The 19,010-nt window shown below is 43.7% G+C and overlaps 2 long non-coding RNA genes across 3 annotated transcripts; both read left to right on the top strand.

The window, feature by feature from the left end:
* The first annotated feature begins 1,134 nt into the window (after nt 1-1,134).
* LOC105099253 (uncharacterized) lies at nt 1,135-11,545 on the top strand. 2 transcript variants are annotated; one of them, XR_010383757.1, is made up of 6 exons: nt 1,135-2,097; nt 2,712-2,796; nt 5,597-5,663; nt 7,983-8,281; nt 9,223-9,392; nt 10,735-11,545. It is a non-coding gene; the product is annotated as an uncharacterized LOC105099253 (long non-coding RNA). The 2 variants fall into 2 exon arrangements; XR_010383756.1 differs by having other exon boundaries at nt 1,135-2,796.
* A 28-nt stretch (nt 11,546-11,573) lies between these two features.
* On the top strand, nt 11,574-17,520 carry LOC135322857 (uncharacterized). The gene is made up of 3 exons (XR_010383758.1): nt 11,574-14,668; nt 15,841-15,937; nt 17,036-17,520. It is a non-coding gene; the product is annotated as an uncharacterized LOC135322857 (long non-coding RNA).
* Nucleotides 17,521-19,010: the final 1,490 nt, after the last annotated feature.

Below are 19,010 nucleotides of genomic sequence, written 5' to 3'. Positions count from 1 at the left end.
AGCACCTCTGTTTCTAAATCCCCAGAATATCATTCTTGAGCAAGTACTATCAAGTAGTCGAATTATATTTGAAAAATTGCCTTTACACTCCCAAGCTAATTCCTTTAAAGACAGGATTTAATTATAGAAATGAAATGAATCATCAAGTATTAGATTGTCCTAATTGCTGTGCACGGACTGTCTTCTTTGGTGTCTACAGACAGGTGACAATCTTAAAACAAAGGTGTGATTCCATGGAGGGCAGGTCAGTTTACCAAGACACATTCTTGGTTGGACTGAGGATGGGGAAGGTGGCCATCCTGAGTCAGCACTTCTAGGTTCACAGGGGGGTGATGGAACTTTTCACATCTGCCACCTGGAACAACCACAGCCCAAATCTCATTCTCCTTATGCACACAGAGTGTGCATCACACGCACTCAACTCTTCTGTCTTGTCCTCCTCACCCCATGCTACCAAAACCTCACCTATCATCATAAACATAAGACAACTAAAATGTTACCATGTTGTTAATTTATGAAATTCAAGACTGCAGCTGTTGACTTAAAGAAAATTCCCAAAGCTGTTTGGGAAGAATCATGTATTTGTATCATTCTCTACATATTTTCTTTCAATGAATTACTTCTCTAAAGATTAATGGTTGCTATTGTTTAATATCTTTTCCACGTTGCAGGTGAAAGGAACCAGTTTCACTTGGGAATATGCAAAGGTTTTGATAAGGAAGTGTCCAAGAAACATTTTTTCTAGTGACGGGGAAAATGTAGAAGTCAAGTTCACACGTTATACTGGTTCAAAGGCTGCATAAACACATATAAGGCAGTAACTCTGCCTGGCACCTAGTGCCTGGCTATTTGCTGTTTTACTCTTCTGCAGACTGGCCTGAGTAATTACAAGCTGTGTCCATGGATATACACAGGGTGGGGAGATCCGTGGGCATTCTACTTTCCTGATGAATCGGGTCCTGGCATGGTGATAGGGAAGGCAGGAGCAGTGCTACTGGTAGGGAGAAAACATGTGGCAGCCCCTTTACAACAGCCATGAGAAATAAAAACACACATCCACACAAAAATTTATACAGAAATGTTCAGAGCAACGTTATCCATAGTAGCCAAAAAAAAAAAAAAAAAAAAGTAGAAACGACCTAAGTGTTTACTGAGGAATGGATAAACAAAAGGTGGGGTGGAGGCTGAGGATGGGGGTGGAGTCAGAAGTCAGTGCTTAATGGACACAAGATTTTTTTTTTTTGCTTTTGGGTGATGAAAACATTCCAGAATGAGATCATAGTGATGGCTGCACAACACTGTTAATGTACTGAAGGTCATGAATGGGCAATCTGATGCTACATGTAATTTATGACAATAAATAAAAGCTTAGTAGGTGGTAAACCCATCTGGCAATGGATGTTAAAGCATTTCAGCTTTGGAGATTAAATGCTGCAGAGACTGTAGAAGAGACAACATGAATCTTTAATAATTTAGCAATAGGCACATTGATCTTGATCAGAGGGTTATAGTCATGAAGCACTAATTTAATGAATTACAACTGGCTAGATGCTATACGCATCAAGGAATACAATATGGTAGGGTTTTTTCCTAAAAAGATCCTCTTGTTTTGGGGACAACAGAGTTTCATTCAAAAGCCAATTCTTCAGTATGATTTAACTCAAATAGTACAGCTCTTTATCTGTAAATAGCACGTCCAGCTGAAGGAACACCCTGGGGCATGATTAACCCTTTTTCAGTGTCGGAACCTGGAGCTCAGAGTGGTTAAATGACTCGCCCACGATGACACAGCTTGCATCATACAGAGCTGAACTTCGGTGTTCAGATTCCAAACCAACTGCTCTTCCACTTTAAGACCTACTTCCCATCACTGTAACCTTGCTTATAAAAGAGCAGGGCCTATCACAAGCCCAGTTATGAGGAGGGTAACACTTACACATGCAGCCCCATCAGTAACCACAGGACGCTGATATATTTATCTGGAACAGTGTTTAACATGTTAGTACAAGTGTTTTATGTAGTTTAATTTCCTTCTCCCAATGTTTAACATTGCAGTTCTTCAGAAAGAAGGGACAGATGGCGCGCCTTCCTTGAGAGGTACTTTGTCAGTACACATATTGTACATCTTTTATCCATGAGAAAAGAGTGCAAATCCCTTCCAGGCAGGGCCCCCGACACTCTCCTTCCTCTCCTTGGTGGGAACTGTTACACTGTCCTCAGACACTGGGAGCTCTGCCCCTGCAGCTCCTGTAACTGATGCGCTCTCCCTCACATGCACGTTCTGCTTCTTTGCTCGTTCTGGTCATCACTCTCCTCTTTCCCGTCTCTCCGTCCTAATGCTTGGCGCTAACACGATTCTCAACATATATACTGAATTCCCAGAAATGAAGCCTACATACTGTCCTGATTCTCAAAGCAACTGTGCCTTCCTCCCCTTGAAACCAGGAATGTGCCAGGGTCCCTCCGATCTAGACAGGAAAAGCTCTGAGGACTGTATCTGCTGCCCAAATCTTACAATGACAGGGCAACCGGTTCTTCTCTGGGTCATATCTGATTTTCCTGAAATATTTCTGCATCTTTTCTCCCAGCCCCTGATTTGATTTTGCTGAATCTTTCCATACACTTTTCAAAATAACCAAGTATACTTTAAGGATTAGCAACATACATTGACTTGAAACAAGCTAAGAGTTAATTCACTGACTCCGCTTTAGGTACATCGATCTGGCCAAGGAGAAGGAGCAGCCAAAAAGCATTCCCCTCAAAATCTTTACCGAGGACATCAATAACTGTGCCTGTGTAAGTGTTTTCAGGACCATTAACTTAAATTCCAGGTCCCTGACTTAGTAAAATCAAAGGGATAGAGAGACAGAGAAAGAGAGGACAGGGGAATGGAAGGGACAAAATAAGAAAGGGGAGGGAGAGAGAGAGTATTTAGAAAGTACTACATGGGAACATGGATTTTTCTGGGAAAATGTGTCCTTGCATATATAAAAAGTGAGTCCTAGGCAATATGAAGCAAGAAGAACCCACCAGAGAGACAGCGCTTAAGCATGGAAAGAACAGTGTCTTTAAAGTGTCCATACTATGTCTCCGGGTCCTTCTAACAGCAATTACACTGGCTTGTAATACAGAGATTTTCACAAACAGGTATTTCCTATTGGTATTAAACATGGTCTTCTAACTGTACCACCACTTACATAATTGTAGTTTGGGTTGTTTCCAGTTTTTATTTTTTCTGTGATGTAATATCTGGAATAACTGAAAACTTGCAGAAAAGTCACAAAAATAAAAATAATACAAAGACCACCCCAAATACCCTTTACCTAGACTCACCTATTTAGTAATGTTTTGCCTGATTTCTTGCTGTCCCCTCTATTACCCTCTGTACGTGTATGTGTCTAAGTATTTCTGAGGATTGTATACACACCATGGCCTGTTACCCTTAAACACTTAAGGATATTCTCTCAAGCAACAGCCAGACAGCTATGACTTACAAATTTAACACTGACCATTCATGTCCCCACTGTATCATTAACTGAACCAGCTGTGATGTGCTGCGGACCAGCCCGTGTGCCCTCTTGGAATTCTCAGCCTTTCTTTCTAGCTTAAGCTGTCATATTTTGTGCACCACAAATCCTTTCAAAGAAACACCTATTTTACTGAAATGCTGTTTACTAACTTCATGTTATAGAAACAAATGAATGTCAGTTTTAATTAGGGGGCTGGGCTCTACATGTGCTGCACTGTGTCACTGCCTGAATGCAAGCTTTGCCTGTAGAATATGGATCCTAATTTTACAGTAACTATTTACTCACCTGTTTTAATTTTTTTTAATTTAGAGCAATGTTTCTCATTTTTTTAAGTCTATAACAATACGAATATTGAATACACACACAGTGAATGATGTCATCAACCTGTCACTCTCAAAGCTAGGAATCGCTGTAAGTTACCTGCAAGTTCTTTTTAGTTAGAATCCAAGTTTATTTTTGAAAGGGGTGTGTGTGTGTGTGTGTGTCTGTGTGTCTGTGTGTGTCTGTGTGTCTGGTGTACCTCCCATCATGAGACAGCGGACTATTACAAACAGGCAAGTCATATTCTGTCCCCCTGAATTTAGAAATTGAAAGCAGCAGAGCCAGATTATCAGCCTGTACAGTAGTGTTAGTCTTGTAGCCCCGTTAAAATTCTGTGCGAGTTTAAAGTGATAGCATAACGAATGCGGGCGGTAACTTTAGAGAACTAGTACCGTCCTCTTTACTGTATACATTACATACCAGATGGGAAAATACTTGTATGAGTCCAGATAGTTCCTACTCCACTGGACTGTTCTTTCTGTATCTTTGTCCCTATACCTCCACTCCAATCCGCATTTATCCTGATTCTCACCTGAGGACTCAATCTTGCTATGATAAATCCTAAATGAGGTGCTTTCCTGTAAAGTTTGACATGAAGATCACTGGCTAGAAGCGACATCCCCTTGAGGCAGGTCCTGAGGAGGAGACGGTTAATGCCTCTTGTCAGCTGGTAAAGGAGACAAGTTGTGAATAAGACCGTGGATCTGGGGACGTGTGTGTACACACTGCTTTCACCTTGTCTTGCCTTCCAGTGTCTGCTCCTTCATGTTTTGCTAGGTCTGCTGTCACTTGTAAAATTTTTCTGGTGAAAGACATGGCTGTACTAGAGGATGAAGTTGTGCAAGGGAAAAACGGCAGGGGGGCTGACATTCAGATGGACAGAACTGAAGTAAACATATCTGCTTACATACCATTCTCTGTAAATGGGAAAACATCCTGTTACTGTGACATGACAAGCACAGGACCTGCGACCAACACCCTTTCACACATGTGTTGCTTTATGTTCCCCTGGAGGACTCTTAACAATAATGCAGCAGCCCTTATGATTTAGACTTGTTTCAAATGGCATTTCTAGAATTTCTAGGCAGTCATTCTGCTGGGAGAGAGTTTTTTGCGTCTCACTTGTGCTCTAGGTCAGAGTCCTTGTCCCCCGTCCCCCTGGCGCGGGGCTGGATGGCACTAAAGCCCCTGGGCTGACTTTTCTTTCCCGTCTCAAGGCCTCTTGGGCACTTCCCTCCTTTCGCTCACAGCTGCCGAGCCGATGCTGCCTTCAAGTTTTTCTTGCACAAGAACAGTCTTGGCAGAGTACGTGGCTCTGGACAACATGCTTGTCTGGGGGCATTTACAGGAAAGGCCAACATTCTCTAAGGAGTCTGGAGACAGTAAAAAGGAAGACTCTTGAGATTAGACTTTCCCTCCACAGCGAAGGGGCACTGCCATGACTTTTTTATGTCATGGACCACCCACAAAGGACAGGGCTGTTCACACTGTGGTTCCCTAGATCCTCAGCCTTTATCAAAAGGGACAAAAAGCTCACTTGGCCTGTTGGAGGCTGCAAGAAGGACCAGGAGTTATTACTGGTATCAGGACTGCTAACTCAAAAACTGTTCCACCCCCCTGGATGAAATACCATTTCTACGGGCCCAAATTCTTTCTTTTTGGAAATATGTAAGTGCTGAAGGAAAGTGCTCAAGTACCTACTGGGAAAGATCTGCAGTGACACATAGTTCTTTTCTGTCTCCAAGGGCTCTGAGAAAGACTACCAGCTGTGGGTGACTGCTGGCAAGAAAAAGGCCTCATACCCACTCACTGGTAAGTGTCAGGGAAACCTAAGGTGGGCTGATTGCAGAAGAAACTGTAACCCTAAACTCTCAAAGTGACAGTTAGTCAGTCTGAAGCTTAAATATCCTCAACAATGAAACTCTCATGCGATACTCATTCTACATTTATTCGATAACCCCAGGCACTTGCTCTACCAGCATGGATATTAACATCTCTTCATTCTCCAGCTTATAGTCTAGTTGGAGAGAGAAAGTGAATTTTTCTTCACTACTTTTTTCCTTGACAAACAGAGCTATCTTGGAAAACTTTATTAACTTACTTACTCATTTCCTTCCTTCATTACATAGGCAAGAAAACAACACAAATCGGAATATCTTTCCCTCACACATTATTTTCCATATTCCAGTCTTCAAGTTCTCTGTTCCATTTCCCAACCACTAAGTAGCCTCTATTTTATGAGAATCTTCTAAGATCCAGCCATGCCTCTGAATCCAATATTTAGTTAACACCTGCTCCATGCCCAAAACTTTTCTCAGCATCAGAAAAGAAAATGACATAATCACACTCAGACTCTTCAAGCCTTCACGGCCTGAACCACCTGCACTTGGCTGTTTCTCCAGCTGACTTTACCAGCATTCCTCTTGAGCTTTTTATAAATACATCACACTTCCCCTAAAACAGTTACTAGAGCAAATGAGCTCAAATAATGATACCTATCCTTGGATCAGGAAGTCTGTGCAGGGCGGTCCATGAAAATAGAGGGATTAAAACAAGGTGAAGGGCAGGGTCTGCAGCAGACCCCGCAATACAGTAACGGAACAGCGACTCCTGCTAGAAAACCTAGGGCCTCCGTCTTACAAGCAGTATCTTTCTTTTTTTTTTTTTTTAAATCCATTTAAAAATCCTATGGGGCTATTACTCTTTTTCTAGTGATCTCAAGAACATTTTCAAACGATCTGGAAAATCCAAACAACCAAGCTTTTCCTATGAAGTGTACATTCCTAGTCTTAGAATATATGGGGTCATCAAGCACATAGCTGAGGACTAAAGTCCCCTCCACTATTCATGATTCTTTTTAATGTTGATATCTTTGTAAATGTTGGTCAGCAATAAAGTGAAAAAAACTGAATAGTGAGGTATATTTAAATAAAAGGCACTAATTACATAGACTCATGTAGATGGCAACTTGCAGCCTGAGGATGGCTTCATACAGCACGGCTGCTCTAAGAACCCCTAAGAGCCTGTCACTCCTGATGACACCTCGGCAGTCACTCTGCGGGCATTTTTTACACACTCTGAATTCTCAATCCTGGTCTGTTGGTTGTATTTTATTGATGTAACGGAAGCTTCCTTTCTATTAACAGTTGCAAGTCACTATGACTTTTGTTCTGAACAGAGCACTGAACTTGCATCTGCACCACATGAAAAGCAAAGGCAAGAGCTCCCCAAGTTACATTCAATAATAAATCTGAAATCAAAGACAAGGAACATTCATTCTATTCTTTAAAAATGGAATCCACATCAGTGCACAGGGGCCTTGAGAATTCTATGGAGCCTAAGAAATTGAAGCACGAACAAGCAGAACAAATCACTTGGCAGTACCCACTGATTTTCTGGGAAGTTCTCCATTCTGTAAACACTGACTTGCACTTTGCTTTTGAGTTTCCAACAACGTGCAGCCTCATGTCTAATCCTTCCCCGGCAGGGCCCCTTGAGGGGAAGGCAGCAGTGGGAGGGAAACTCAGAGACAAACCTCCCTGCTGCTGTTGAGCAGCTCTGGCTACTGAGCTGACAAAACGAAAAATCTGTTTGTTGAGTTGACATGCGTGAGACAACAGACAACACAGCAATCCCTAACACACACAGTCCCATTTTGTAAAGAACATTAAGCACCAATGATTATTAATGCATTAATTTGGCCTTTATGAGACTAAGTAGGGGTAAGCAGTTAAAAGCAGGGATGTAAGGCCAGCAACTTGCCTAAGACATGCAGATCTAGTGCGGCTGTCAAGGCAGAAATTAGGAGGCCGTCAACACCCTCAGGGGGAAACACAGGGCAAGTCAACGCTGTGCAATGCACGGACACAGCTACACATTCCAAGTAAAGCACCGTGTCTGAGAAGAGTTTTCTCTTTACTTTTCAAACTCTTTTGCTTCGGCACCTTGCTTTTGCAGGGGGTCCTTCAGGTCAGCCCACTTCATGCTCATTCAGGAGACACAGACCTCTTTGCCCAGAACCCCTACAAGAATGGCAGCCACATCAGTGTGGTGCCCACGCTCATGGTAAGGTGGGTCTGACCACACCCATCGCCAGCAGCCTGAATCTGTATTTACTTTATCTCCACACAGGCCATGAACATCCACACAGCATTAAAATCAGCCATCTTCCAGCTACTGCGCTCCTGCCACAGGGACCAGAGGACTCTGCCTCTCCTTCTGCCCTCCTGGAGGCCATCCTCTTGGAGAAGAGGTCCCCAGAGATTCAAGGCCAATTCGTCCTGAAGCCCAGGCACCCAGCCAGGAGCCAGCAGCGGAGAGGGGAGCCCCTTCCCTTCCTCAGGTGTCTTCTCTTGGCTCACGTCTCTGCTCCTGACACCAAACTCATGCACAGAGCTGCTTCTCCGTGTGGGGGTGCAGGGACAGTACAGGTGAGCACCCAGTACCTACTGAAGATCAAGCTCAGAGAAACCCTAAAGGTCTGAAATCAAGACCCAACTCATGTCTAGGAAGGTTGGGTTTTTGTGTTTGTTTTCATTCCTCCAGGCCGACTGTCCTCTGTGTGCCAGGAGCTCTTCCTACATAAAACTGTGTGTGTCCACTACTGTATGTCTTAATAAAACACGAGCTTCTTCCAGCTTGGGAACACACTGTACTTATCCCCTTGTTTGGTCCAGCATCTCAGACCCTCACAAGAGGTGGTCAGATGACTGTATGACTTAGACGCAGCTGCCATGGAAGAACCCCAGTGGTGCAAAGTCATGGAGTTGAATTGGATACTATTATGGCCTTAGCCTGAAGTGGCCTCGAGGATTCTAGGGTCAGGCAGCTTGTATTACAAAAGGCAGATCCTTTTGATGGGAGGAGGCTGACCATCACTGGCTACTCAGAAAGCCAAACAGAAAATCTCAGAGTGGGAAAAAACCTCTTATGAAAGTAGGTGATGACTTAACTGCTTGTTAGGGAATATCAAATCTTTTTAGCTTTTACAGTGACATCTGACACTAGAATCCACTGACAATACTTGTCAGGAACCTTGTATAACTACAGCTTAAGTGACCCACATGACGCAGGGAAGAGGCAAGAGAGAGCGCTGTCTGGGAAGCGCTGTCACTGGGACCCTCACCCCAGAGTCTGATCAAGCCTCTCGGCTTCACTAGCAGTTTGCAGGGCACAGGGAAGAAGGACACATGAACACCAGAAGAATCCAAGTAGCCAATGTCAGCCTGCAGGAAATTCTATACAACAAGGTGCTCAGTTTCTCTCTCTTCTAGCCATGACAAGAAACGTGCTGTAAAATGGAAATACTGGGAATAAGTTTAAATGAATTGAACTACTACTAGTAATAATCTCTCATCTTCATCACATTCAGGTCACGAGACAGCCAACAGAAGTTCTGTGAGGAACTGGGCCTTTTGGCGGCACCCCAGTACTCAACAGGACAACCAGCGCCGAACTCTGCCATCGGCAAATCTAACACAGCTCTTTGGAGCTCCTCTGGGGGACATGTGTGAGGAGGACAAGCTGCCTGCCCCAGTTCTGGTTGGTCTCCTTTAGATCTGTAGCCCTCCTGACAAGGGCAGTGATCAGAGGTCATGTGTTCTCACCCAAACCCATCCCCATGTGGAGAAGCCTTTAGACAGCCCCTGCTTTTGGTGAAGTTTTGTTAATATTACTTCAGAGAATAAAATCTGATTTCAATACTGCAGAGTCAGAAAGCACATACAGCACGAAAAACTACTCTTGTCCATTCCACTGGTTTCAGCAAAGACCCACATCCACTTGCTCAGATCCATTACAATGGGCTCTGCGTGTATGAAACTCTGTGAGTCCCCGTCACCCTCGTCATCCCCCTTTGTCTCCTTCCTTGAACTGCACACTAGTCTCAAGTCTCCTCCATCTAAGTCTACTCAGTCTTACAACTCAACTCTTATATAGATTCGATTTGTAACCCAAGGGTTTAAGTAAAAAAAGACTCATTCTTTGGCAAATATGAATTGTTTAATCCTGACAGAATGTGTCAAGTGAAAGTCACAGAGTTTGGTTTGTGTTCTGTACAATTCGTATACTGAAATGTCAGGGTTAACATTTATTCACCATCCACTATTTCTCCGAGCACTACACCAGATGTCAGAAATTTTATGCTAGAAATGAAGAAATGTATCATACTAGTTACATGTTGCCCCCCACCCCAGTCCTTGCATCTTTCACAGCATATTTACAGAATAGCTGTGATTATCATCATCCCCAAGTAGGAAGAGTAAAAAGTCCTCAGTAAAGTATGTGCTGTGCCCAAGGTCAGATAAACAGCATAACAGATTCCAGATTCCTTGACTCCAACACCTGTCACCTGTCTGTGCTGCAAGCCACACAGCAAAAGGACAGGAAAGACTGATGAGCAGGGGATGCACCCAGAGGGGAGGAGAGGGGTTTGAGCCTGATTTAAAAGAGGCAAGGAATACAGGAAGCAGAATTGGGGTACACGGTCACTGAAAGGGGGATAAACACACAGAAAATGAATGCGGCAAAGATGTCCATACTTGGGGAAGAGCATCTGTATCGGGGAAGAATGAGACAGGACCGGGGAAGGAGAGGGTGATTCTGCAAAGGCCTCAATGCAGAGAAGTGTGACGTCACAGTGTACATTCATTGAAAAGGAAAATCTGCTTAAACAAGTGTTTAAAATGTTACAGCGTAGGAACGTTAAATGGGTTGCTGGGTAGAAAATACATGTAGAGACACTGAAAAATTCTAAATTGGCTTTAGTCCTTCCAGCTCCAGCACTGGGGCCTCACACCCCCCCCAAGTGTCTCCAATAGAGGAGAAGTCTGTGCTGTGGGCTGAGAGATATGAAATGCCACGTATTTTCTTTTCCTCCCTTTAGGAGATGCTTTCCATTCTGAATCAAAAAGGGCCACTCACAAAATGCATCTTCAACAAATCTGCGAGTAAAATATCATGCAGAGTCCTGAAGGAAAAGCTGAACTCTGGGGACACAGTGAACATGGAGAATGAGTCCACTGTGGTGCTGGCATCCGTCTTAAAGGTAGGGAAACGTCTAGCATTATCCGCACACAAAGGAACTCTGAAACTCTATGGGGGTCCTTCATCATGACTGCCCAAGAGGAACAGGTGTCATAGATGAAGGATCTGAAAAACTGGAAAACACTGCACAAAGTCAAAATTTAAGTAAGCTACTTCGGGTGTTACAAGTCCCATGTTAGGTATACTTTCCTTTTTCATCACAACCCTCTCCCCATCTTCACTCCTGAACAATCCATGCAAATACAAATATAAATAATAAATGAAAAAGCACACACCTGTACAGAATGTACCAAAGCAAGCTTTCTGCCTTTGAGGACTTCCTTACCACCTTCCTAATGAAGCCAAAGTCTCCAAAAAAAAATTCACATTAAGCTTTTGAAAATATTTATACAAGTTATCAAGTAAGTAAATATCTACTTTACAATGAATCAAAACATGCTCAGTAAGGCCATCGAAATCTGTGATCATTTCATCGTCCTCCCTTCCCTGTCTCCTAATGCATTTACTTGAAAGCTAGTGTAGGGAGGCTGGTACCTTGTGTGCCTCCTTTCCCCTCCTCTACCACCTTTGGCTTCCCTTGTTCATGTTTGTTATGCTTAACGCACCACCCGTGGTTACAGTTCCATGGTAAGCAGCTCCTGCCACATGCCTCATTTCATAAACCTGCCTTTTAAAGTGGGTGCAGCAGTCAAAGGTAATTTTGAACTCTGAAAATGCAATGAATGTATAGAAGAAATACACTGATTTTGAAATGATCCAGCTAAGTCAGGTATCCAGCTACATTTCTACAAAGGGAATCACAGAACCGAAAAAGAATATAATCAACCCATCTTGGTATTTGCTAGCAGCTCTAAACAAGTTTATCAATGTAGTAATGACTACAAACAGGTTATGACAATTATCTTAGAAACCCCATTACATGTGGTCTTTCCTTGTCCCCTATTAATGTTGGATCATAATTTGATTGTGGGATAAATAGCAACAGTTCAGAAATGACTTAGAGCTGACCCTGACCACACTCGCACCATCATACTACACACTAGGTGTGCAAAGAGCAAGATGAGTGTTGCCATATGTAAGGGCACATGGAATTAATTTGATCATCTAGTAAGAGTGAGGCTCTTGTCTATTTCCCATTATAAGCATAGACTAGCAAGAGGCTGGCTACTCGTGGGTACACATCTTAGACACTCCTAAAGTTCTTGCTTCCTAAAGTTGACTGCTCTTCATGGGGAATCAGACTTTGCAAACTTGGCCTTGATAATACCATGTGTCAAATAACCAGAGAGTTGGTCTAAACCAGAAATTAATATTTATCAGCACCACACTGAGTTTGCCATTAAACTGTAGACAGGTCCAACAGCAACACCCTCGGCATATCTGCTTCAGTCATGTTCAGGCTTCACCTCACACAGCCTCACCCATGGGCACCACAGCACAGGGTCCAGGAAGGAGGATACACGTGCTCCCAGTGCAGGGAGTTTGTGCACATGAGGCGCAGGCCCTGCTGTCTCCTCCCAGACTCCCAGAACCAGCCAAAGCCGGAGCACTTCCTCCCTCCAAATACACTGGGGTCACTCCAGAGGGAACACGGAGGAAAACCCTAATGACAAGAGAGGGTGATGCACATCAAGAACACAGTACACAGATGAGAAGACAGAGACCCTGTCCCCTGCTATCACTGCTCCGTCGGCAGTGCGCAGGAGAGAGCCTGGCACACACAGCAGCTCAGTAAGGACTGGAGCATGTGAACGACCGCATTATAACCATCATAGTTGCCTACAGGCATTTTCTGAACAATCTCCTATTAAGAGAAGCCTTGGGCTGTGGAGTGAGACCAGTGGAAGCACGGTGTGCCTTTGAAACTAGCAAGGTGATGCAAAACTTTCCCCAGTCTGGCACAAAACATGACAACTTCAGGGGTGAGGAGGGTATAGCTCAGTGGTAGAGTGAATGCTTACCATGCACGAGGTCCTGGGTTCACTCCCCAGAATCTCCATCAATAAATACATAAATAAACACAATTACCACCTTGCTCACCAGGGGGAAAAATTACTACTTCATGAAATTTAATAGGCCCATTTCTGTGATTTAAGGCTTGTGCACCAGAAATTAGACAGAAATTGACTTATTGTCTCCGAGTATACTTTAATTTAAAAAAAAATGTATTCATCAGCCCTCTAAAGTGACACATTTTCCAGGCCCCCACTTAGGTAGCTTACATTTGTGTACCTCTAGCCCTCACACTCAGAGGTCTGAAGTTCCAATATATCTAAATTTTAAGTGACACACTTGGGAGGATATGTTCCATTTGAGGAGCTATAAGGGGTAACATGTAGGTACCCACTGGGGATTTTGGTATGTTTTTAGCACCTTCTGTTTAAAAGGCTGCAAACTGAACTTTTATGCAGTTTCAAAAAGAAGACTGAAGCTACTATGAGTAGTTTTTCCCCATGAAGCAGGCAAACCTCACCTCAGAAAGCCCAGTTCTCTTGTAATATGTGTGCAAGAGTGTGAGGGGTGTGCGTTCTATTTCAGAACGCTCTTCCTTGAATTAAGAGCAAGCACTGTCTGAAGTAAATGAGGAACATGGGTGTGCACGTTGCTTCTCAGACACTCACAGGATTCGGGGTGGGTGGTCACCAGACCCTGTCAGCTGGGACTAGTGCTGACATGGACATAGAGAGCAAGGACCAGCTGGTGGGGGGGCTTTCTCATCACTCTCACTGCCGGCCAGACTCTGCTGTGATGCTTCTGATTTTAGATGGAGAGAGTCCAAGCCCCTCCTTCTGGGTGTGGGAGTCTGCAGTCACAGCCAGCTCTGCCCAGGTCACACACTGGCTGTTGTGAAGGAAGTGAGGCCTGAACGGAATTTTTCAACTTAATGTTTTCTGTTATTTCTCCAATATGTATTTATCATAATAATATATATCTTTTTTATTTAATCTACGGAAGGATTATCTTCAGAATATAGAAGGAGGTATTTTTACAGCCAGTTGCCGTGACAAATGGCTTAGCGTCCTTGATGAAGGGAATGCGGAGGGAAAAATAACTGCAACCCAGAGGTAATGACGGTCACACCCCGAAAATACAACCAACATCCTCTTAGGAAAATACCAGCTTATACTTTACAGCTTTGTCTACTAAAGTAATGACCAGTGTCAAAGGGCTGCATCTGCTACCCACAGAAGCCACTTGAGAAACAGATGCAGGCACTCCTGCTGTTACTGAATTCTTGTTTTTATCCTAATCTTATTAATATGGACTCCATGACCAGTTAACACCTACTGAAGACATGGAACTGCCGCAGATGAAATCCACTGGTCAAAACAGAGATGCTAGAGAACCAATCTCTCGCTGTTACGATCTTAATTTTTCAAACACTTAATCAACCACAGGAAGTTAGTATCTCATCCAGAAACTGAAATCAATGAAACATTTTTGTGTGCATTCATGCTTAGAACTCTGCGAGAGAGGACTGGGGGCATGGTTTACCATCACGTACTCTGTTCTCTGTTTCTATATTTCCACTTCCTAAGCAAAATGACATGCTTTGTTTACAAGTGCATTTTTCTGCCTGTAGGCTTTTGGACCAGCTGCCAAGAGCCAATGGTGACCTCCTGAAGCACCTTTTTGGAGTGCTCCACGACACTAAGCAACACTCCACATTCAATCAGATGATGGCGGATAACTTAGCATGCTGTATAGCCCCAAGCCTTCTTGGTCCACCTAATGCCACCGGCTCACAATTACAAGAGGACTTCACAAAGAAGGTAATGAGACCTCTCATTTTCATGCCTTGTGGGGCACGGTCCCCACTTTGAACCAGAAACCTGAGGTACTAACCGTGATGTACCAGGTTTTTCAAGTGCACATTTTAAACACGCTCCCCTGGAGGGGCAGAGTCACTGACCTGGTGGGGTGAGGGGAGGTGGTGGGTTGTTAAGTGGGAAACCGAGAGCAGTGGAGGCATTTCTGCTTTCCCACCCAGGACACTCAACCACAGAGAGATAAGAGTAGGATGATGAGACAACAGAACCTGAGCTTTGGGTCTGGCAGCCGAGGTTCAACTCTCAGCCTAATCACTGAGGGAGTGTGAACTACGGCGAAGGTCCCATGGTTTCATCATCTCATAATGACGACACCACCCAGCTCCTCTGGTCACTGCTAAGACATCTCAGATGAGCACCCACAGCTCCTCACACACTGGCCTTCCTCTGCCAGCTGTGGTCCCTCACAAGGACACTCGGCTCCTATGTCACCCCCACTGCAGGGTGAGGGGGCTAGTAAAAGATTCCAGAACATCTGAACAGAGCCACAACAGGCCTAATCAGATCACAACTCTGCCCCAAGTTCAACCCGACAGCCAGCATGAGACGAGGCAGTGCATTCAGACAGACACGCCTCCTCTCCACTGCTTCCTTCCTCCACAAGAAAAATCACAGAAATCTCTGCTTCTCAACTCTCACGTATTTCCTCACTTTAGAAGTAAATTTCTGAAGTTTCTGTCTATTGGATGCTTTATTAATTTTCATAAGATTTTATATGTCCATTTATCTCAATAAAACTGGAGAAAATCAAACAATAACAAATGAAACTTAGTAAGACAATATACAGATTCACCTCAAGCATCCTTCGTGGGTCACTTGAAAATTGTCCTACTTTTAAAGTTGCAACCGTCATTACAAAAATGTTAGCTATTGAACGAGGTGACAAATAATCATTTTAACCCACTGATTAAAAGAGTTTTAAAACCTGTACCCAAAGTACTCTTGAAAGTATCACTATTTCTTACAGAAAACGGTTTTGTAGACTCATTTTTTAATCAACTCTGAATTTTTCTCAGAATTCTCTTACAGTTTTTAGATGCAAGAGTTAGATATGAAATGATTTGTAACTATGCCATATGGAAAAGAACACCCCGTTTTGCCCTTATGTGTTTCAGATATCGCTGGTACAGTTTCTCCTCGAAAACTGCCTCCAGCTATGGGGAGAAGACATCCCTTCCCTCCGGGGACAGCACACAGTCATTCCTGACAAAGGTGACATCACTAGTGGCAGGGAGGAGGCTGCAGGGTGTGGGAACCATGTAACTGGCTTCAGTGAGAAAGGCAGCAAGGCTGCCAGGGCTCATGGGAGACGCTCAGACAGTGCAGTTCTGGAGCCCAGATCACATCCCAAGAGCAATGATTTCCACCTGCTCCAGGTCAGGGTGGGTTTCATACCGTCCTGAGACCAAAGAAAGGATGAGGCAGGTCTGGCTTCAGGAAGTTGCTAGTACAGCATCAGGAGATATCAGGGTATAAAACAGTGTTTGGAAATTTTTCCAAACAAAACTTTAAATGGGACTCATATATATCAGATGTGCTCAGGCTGAAACTAGAGTGAGGGGCCCAGAGCACTGCCTTGTTTGTTCCCCAGCCCCTGTTTTCCTGCTTAATGGTACCTAAGGTACCACAGGTTTCCAGTGCCTTTGAAACAGGTTGAAAAGAACCTGCATCAGTGAGGAGAAACAGGACTTGGTTTGATGTGAGACCACTTTCCAGACTGCCAGCTCCTGGGCCCCGGTGTACCAGCTGTGTTACCTCTGGCCAGTTACTTTAGCTCGCTTTCAGTTCCCTCATCTCTAAAATGGGAATATAAACAACATCTAAATTTTAGGACTACTGTCAAAATTAATCATGGATGTAAACTAAATATGTAAAAAACCAATTACTGGAGCCAGCAGAAGTTCCTCTGAGAACTCTGAGCTAGGACTGTCTGAGCCTAGGTCATCAGCTAATTGGCAGCAGTGCATTTCATACGGATGAGATGAGATTCAGAACCTGGGGACACGGGTCATGAGACTCCTTGAATTTGGTGGGGCAGGTAATTAGGTTTGTTTGTTTGTATGTTTGTTTTTTATGTTAATGGAGGTACTTGGGCTTGAACCCAGGACCTCATGGGCAGTAAGCACGCACTGAACCACTGAGCTATAAGCCTCTCCCAATCCCTTTGCAGTTTTGACATTTTTTTGGTTTTAAGACATTTATCTCACTGCTTTCAGGAAATCTTTAGGAAAATCTATCTAATCAGGAATTTAGTTGAGTCTAGTACCTGAGAATGTGCTTTACTAAGATAACTGTTTTTGAATTCATCAGTGACAACAGGAGAACCCCGCGAATCAATGAGAATGACAGTGGCAGTCATTCTCAAAAATCCACAAGGACAGTACGAGGCCAAGTGCCCATCTGCCACGGGTCTGTGCACATGCCTGTCCACGATTTTGGAAGTCCCTGAAGAGCAGAAATGGCCCTAATCACATTTCACCCTTCCTCTCTTCTATCTTTATTCCGCACATATTGTTTCACTTTTCTTCCTCCTCTACTCTGCAAGTTTCCCAAGATTTATTAAAAATGCATTAGAGAACCACTTTATTTGCTTATGGCCCATGTTAACCCCTTGGTGGAGGCGCATCGGGGCAGTCTGCGGTCTCAACTAAGGTCACTTCTGCACCTGCAGCCAGCGGGCGGCGCAGCTGGGGCTGACTCACATGTCTGTTGCTTGGCGCTGGCTCTAGGTGGATCCCCATCTCTTCAGCAAGTGAGCCCGGCTTTCTTCATAAGGTGGAGGAAGACTTCCCAACAGCAAGATGCTTTTCATGAGTCCATGTACTGGAGGACTGCACAAAGGACCACAAAGACAATGAGTTACTCATCACTTACTGAGGGTTATGACTGTCATCAAATACACATGATACTCAAAACTTGAGACAGTGTTCCTATCACACACCTACTCATCTTCAGGAGTTGTTAACCCTCTGTTCTTTAGATCAGCATTTTCCATAGGATATTAAGAAGTTTGGGAGGGAGTATCTTTGAAATAATGATTGATTTTTTACCCCCACACATTTCTTGCCTCTATCTTTCACCGTCTTAAGCTGTCTTAAGAGACACATCATTTCCTCAGAGAACAGAAGTTACAGAAGAATATGAGGAATAACAGAGCTGTTTGTTGCCTATGAGTTTTAAACATACAGTTTTGTAGGAAACAAAAACAATCCATGGCATAAAGATTTAGGTGGAAATCTCATGGGGAAAGCCCAAAACAACGAGATGTATAGGACATGTGCACCATTTCCTGCATAGAAAACAAGAGGAATCAGGAAGCCCTCACAGAACTACTAAATCGCATCTCTAAGACTGAGCCTGGTAGAGTCACACAGAACTTCTTGCACCTCAGCAGGGAACAGATCAGTGAAATGATTCCATCAATCTGAGTATAGTAGGGAAGGAATAAAGTCACTGGATTTGATGAGCCAGGTCTCAGCAACAGCTGTGCAGGCTGGCTCCCCAGGACCAGACAGCAACTAGGACAGCTCAGCAGGTGCCCAGTGTACGCAGATGACACAGAGGGACAGGGAAGCATCATTCCACGTTCCACCACCATCTAACTCCTTGGCAGTAGAAGACTGCAAAACACAGACAAACTCATGGGGAAAATGGAGAGACCTTGCATTGCTACCAATTTGGGAACAAAGAATTAAGCTGTAAATCATGTAAGTTATTTAAAATTATAGACCAGTACCCATCTTACATATATCAGTTTGTAGACAGACTGGCCCAAGTATATGGCATTCGTGATCCATGACTTATTTTCCTAGAAAGGGTTCCATGGTCAAATAGGTTTGAGAAATGCTATTTTCCTTTTGGACATCAAAATACCCATTAATATACTAATGTCTTAAAGAACCACAGTAAAGAAACCCAGTACTTTCCCCGTTGATTTGACCTGGGAAATTCTTTTGAAGAAAATCTGTTGATGAATGGTCCTGGGAACACATAGTAGTAAACACCGCTCTCAATTTATCTTAAGTCATAGAGTTCACTCTTTCACTCACCTGCTCAAAAACCTTCAGTGAGTTTCCATGGATCTTCAGGTTTGTTTTTTTTTTTTTTCAGGAAAATTTCTTTTTTAAGAGCCTCCGCAATGAAACCTGCTCTAGTCATCAGTTTTCACTATTTCCCTGTGTAGCTCCTTTCTTTGAGCTAGGTCAAACGCTTCACTTTCCTGAACAAGACACACTCATGTTTCTAAGCACAATTCTCAACTCCCCGTGGTCTCTACAGACCCACA

This window comes from Camelus dromedarius, chromosome 14 (genome assembly GCF_036321535.1).
Source record: "Camelus dromedarius isolate mCamDro1 chromosome 14, mCamDro1.pat, whole genome shotgun sequence".
NCBI classification, from domain to species: Eukaryota; Metazoa; Chordata; class Mammalia; order Artiodactyla; family Camelidae; genus Camelus; species Camelus dromedarius.
Note: the sequence above shows the minus strand (reverse complement) of the source record. Positions and strands in the feature narration are given on the sequence as shown.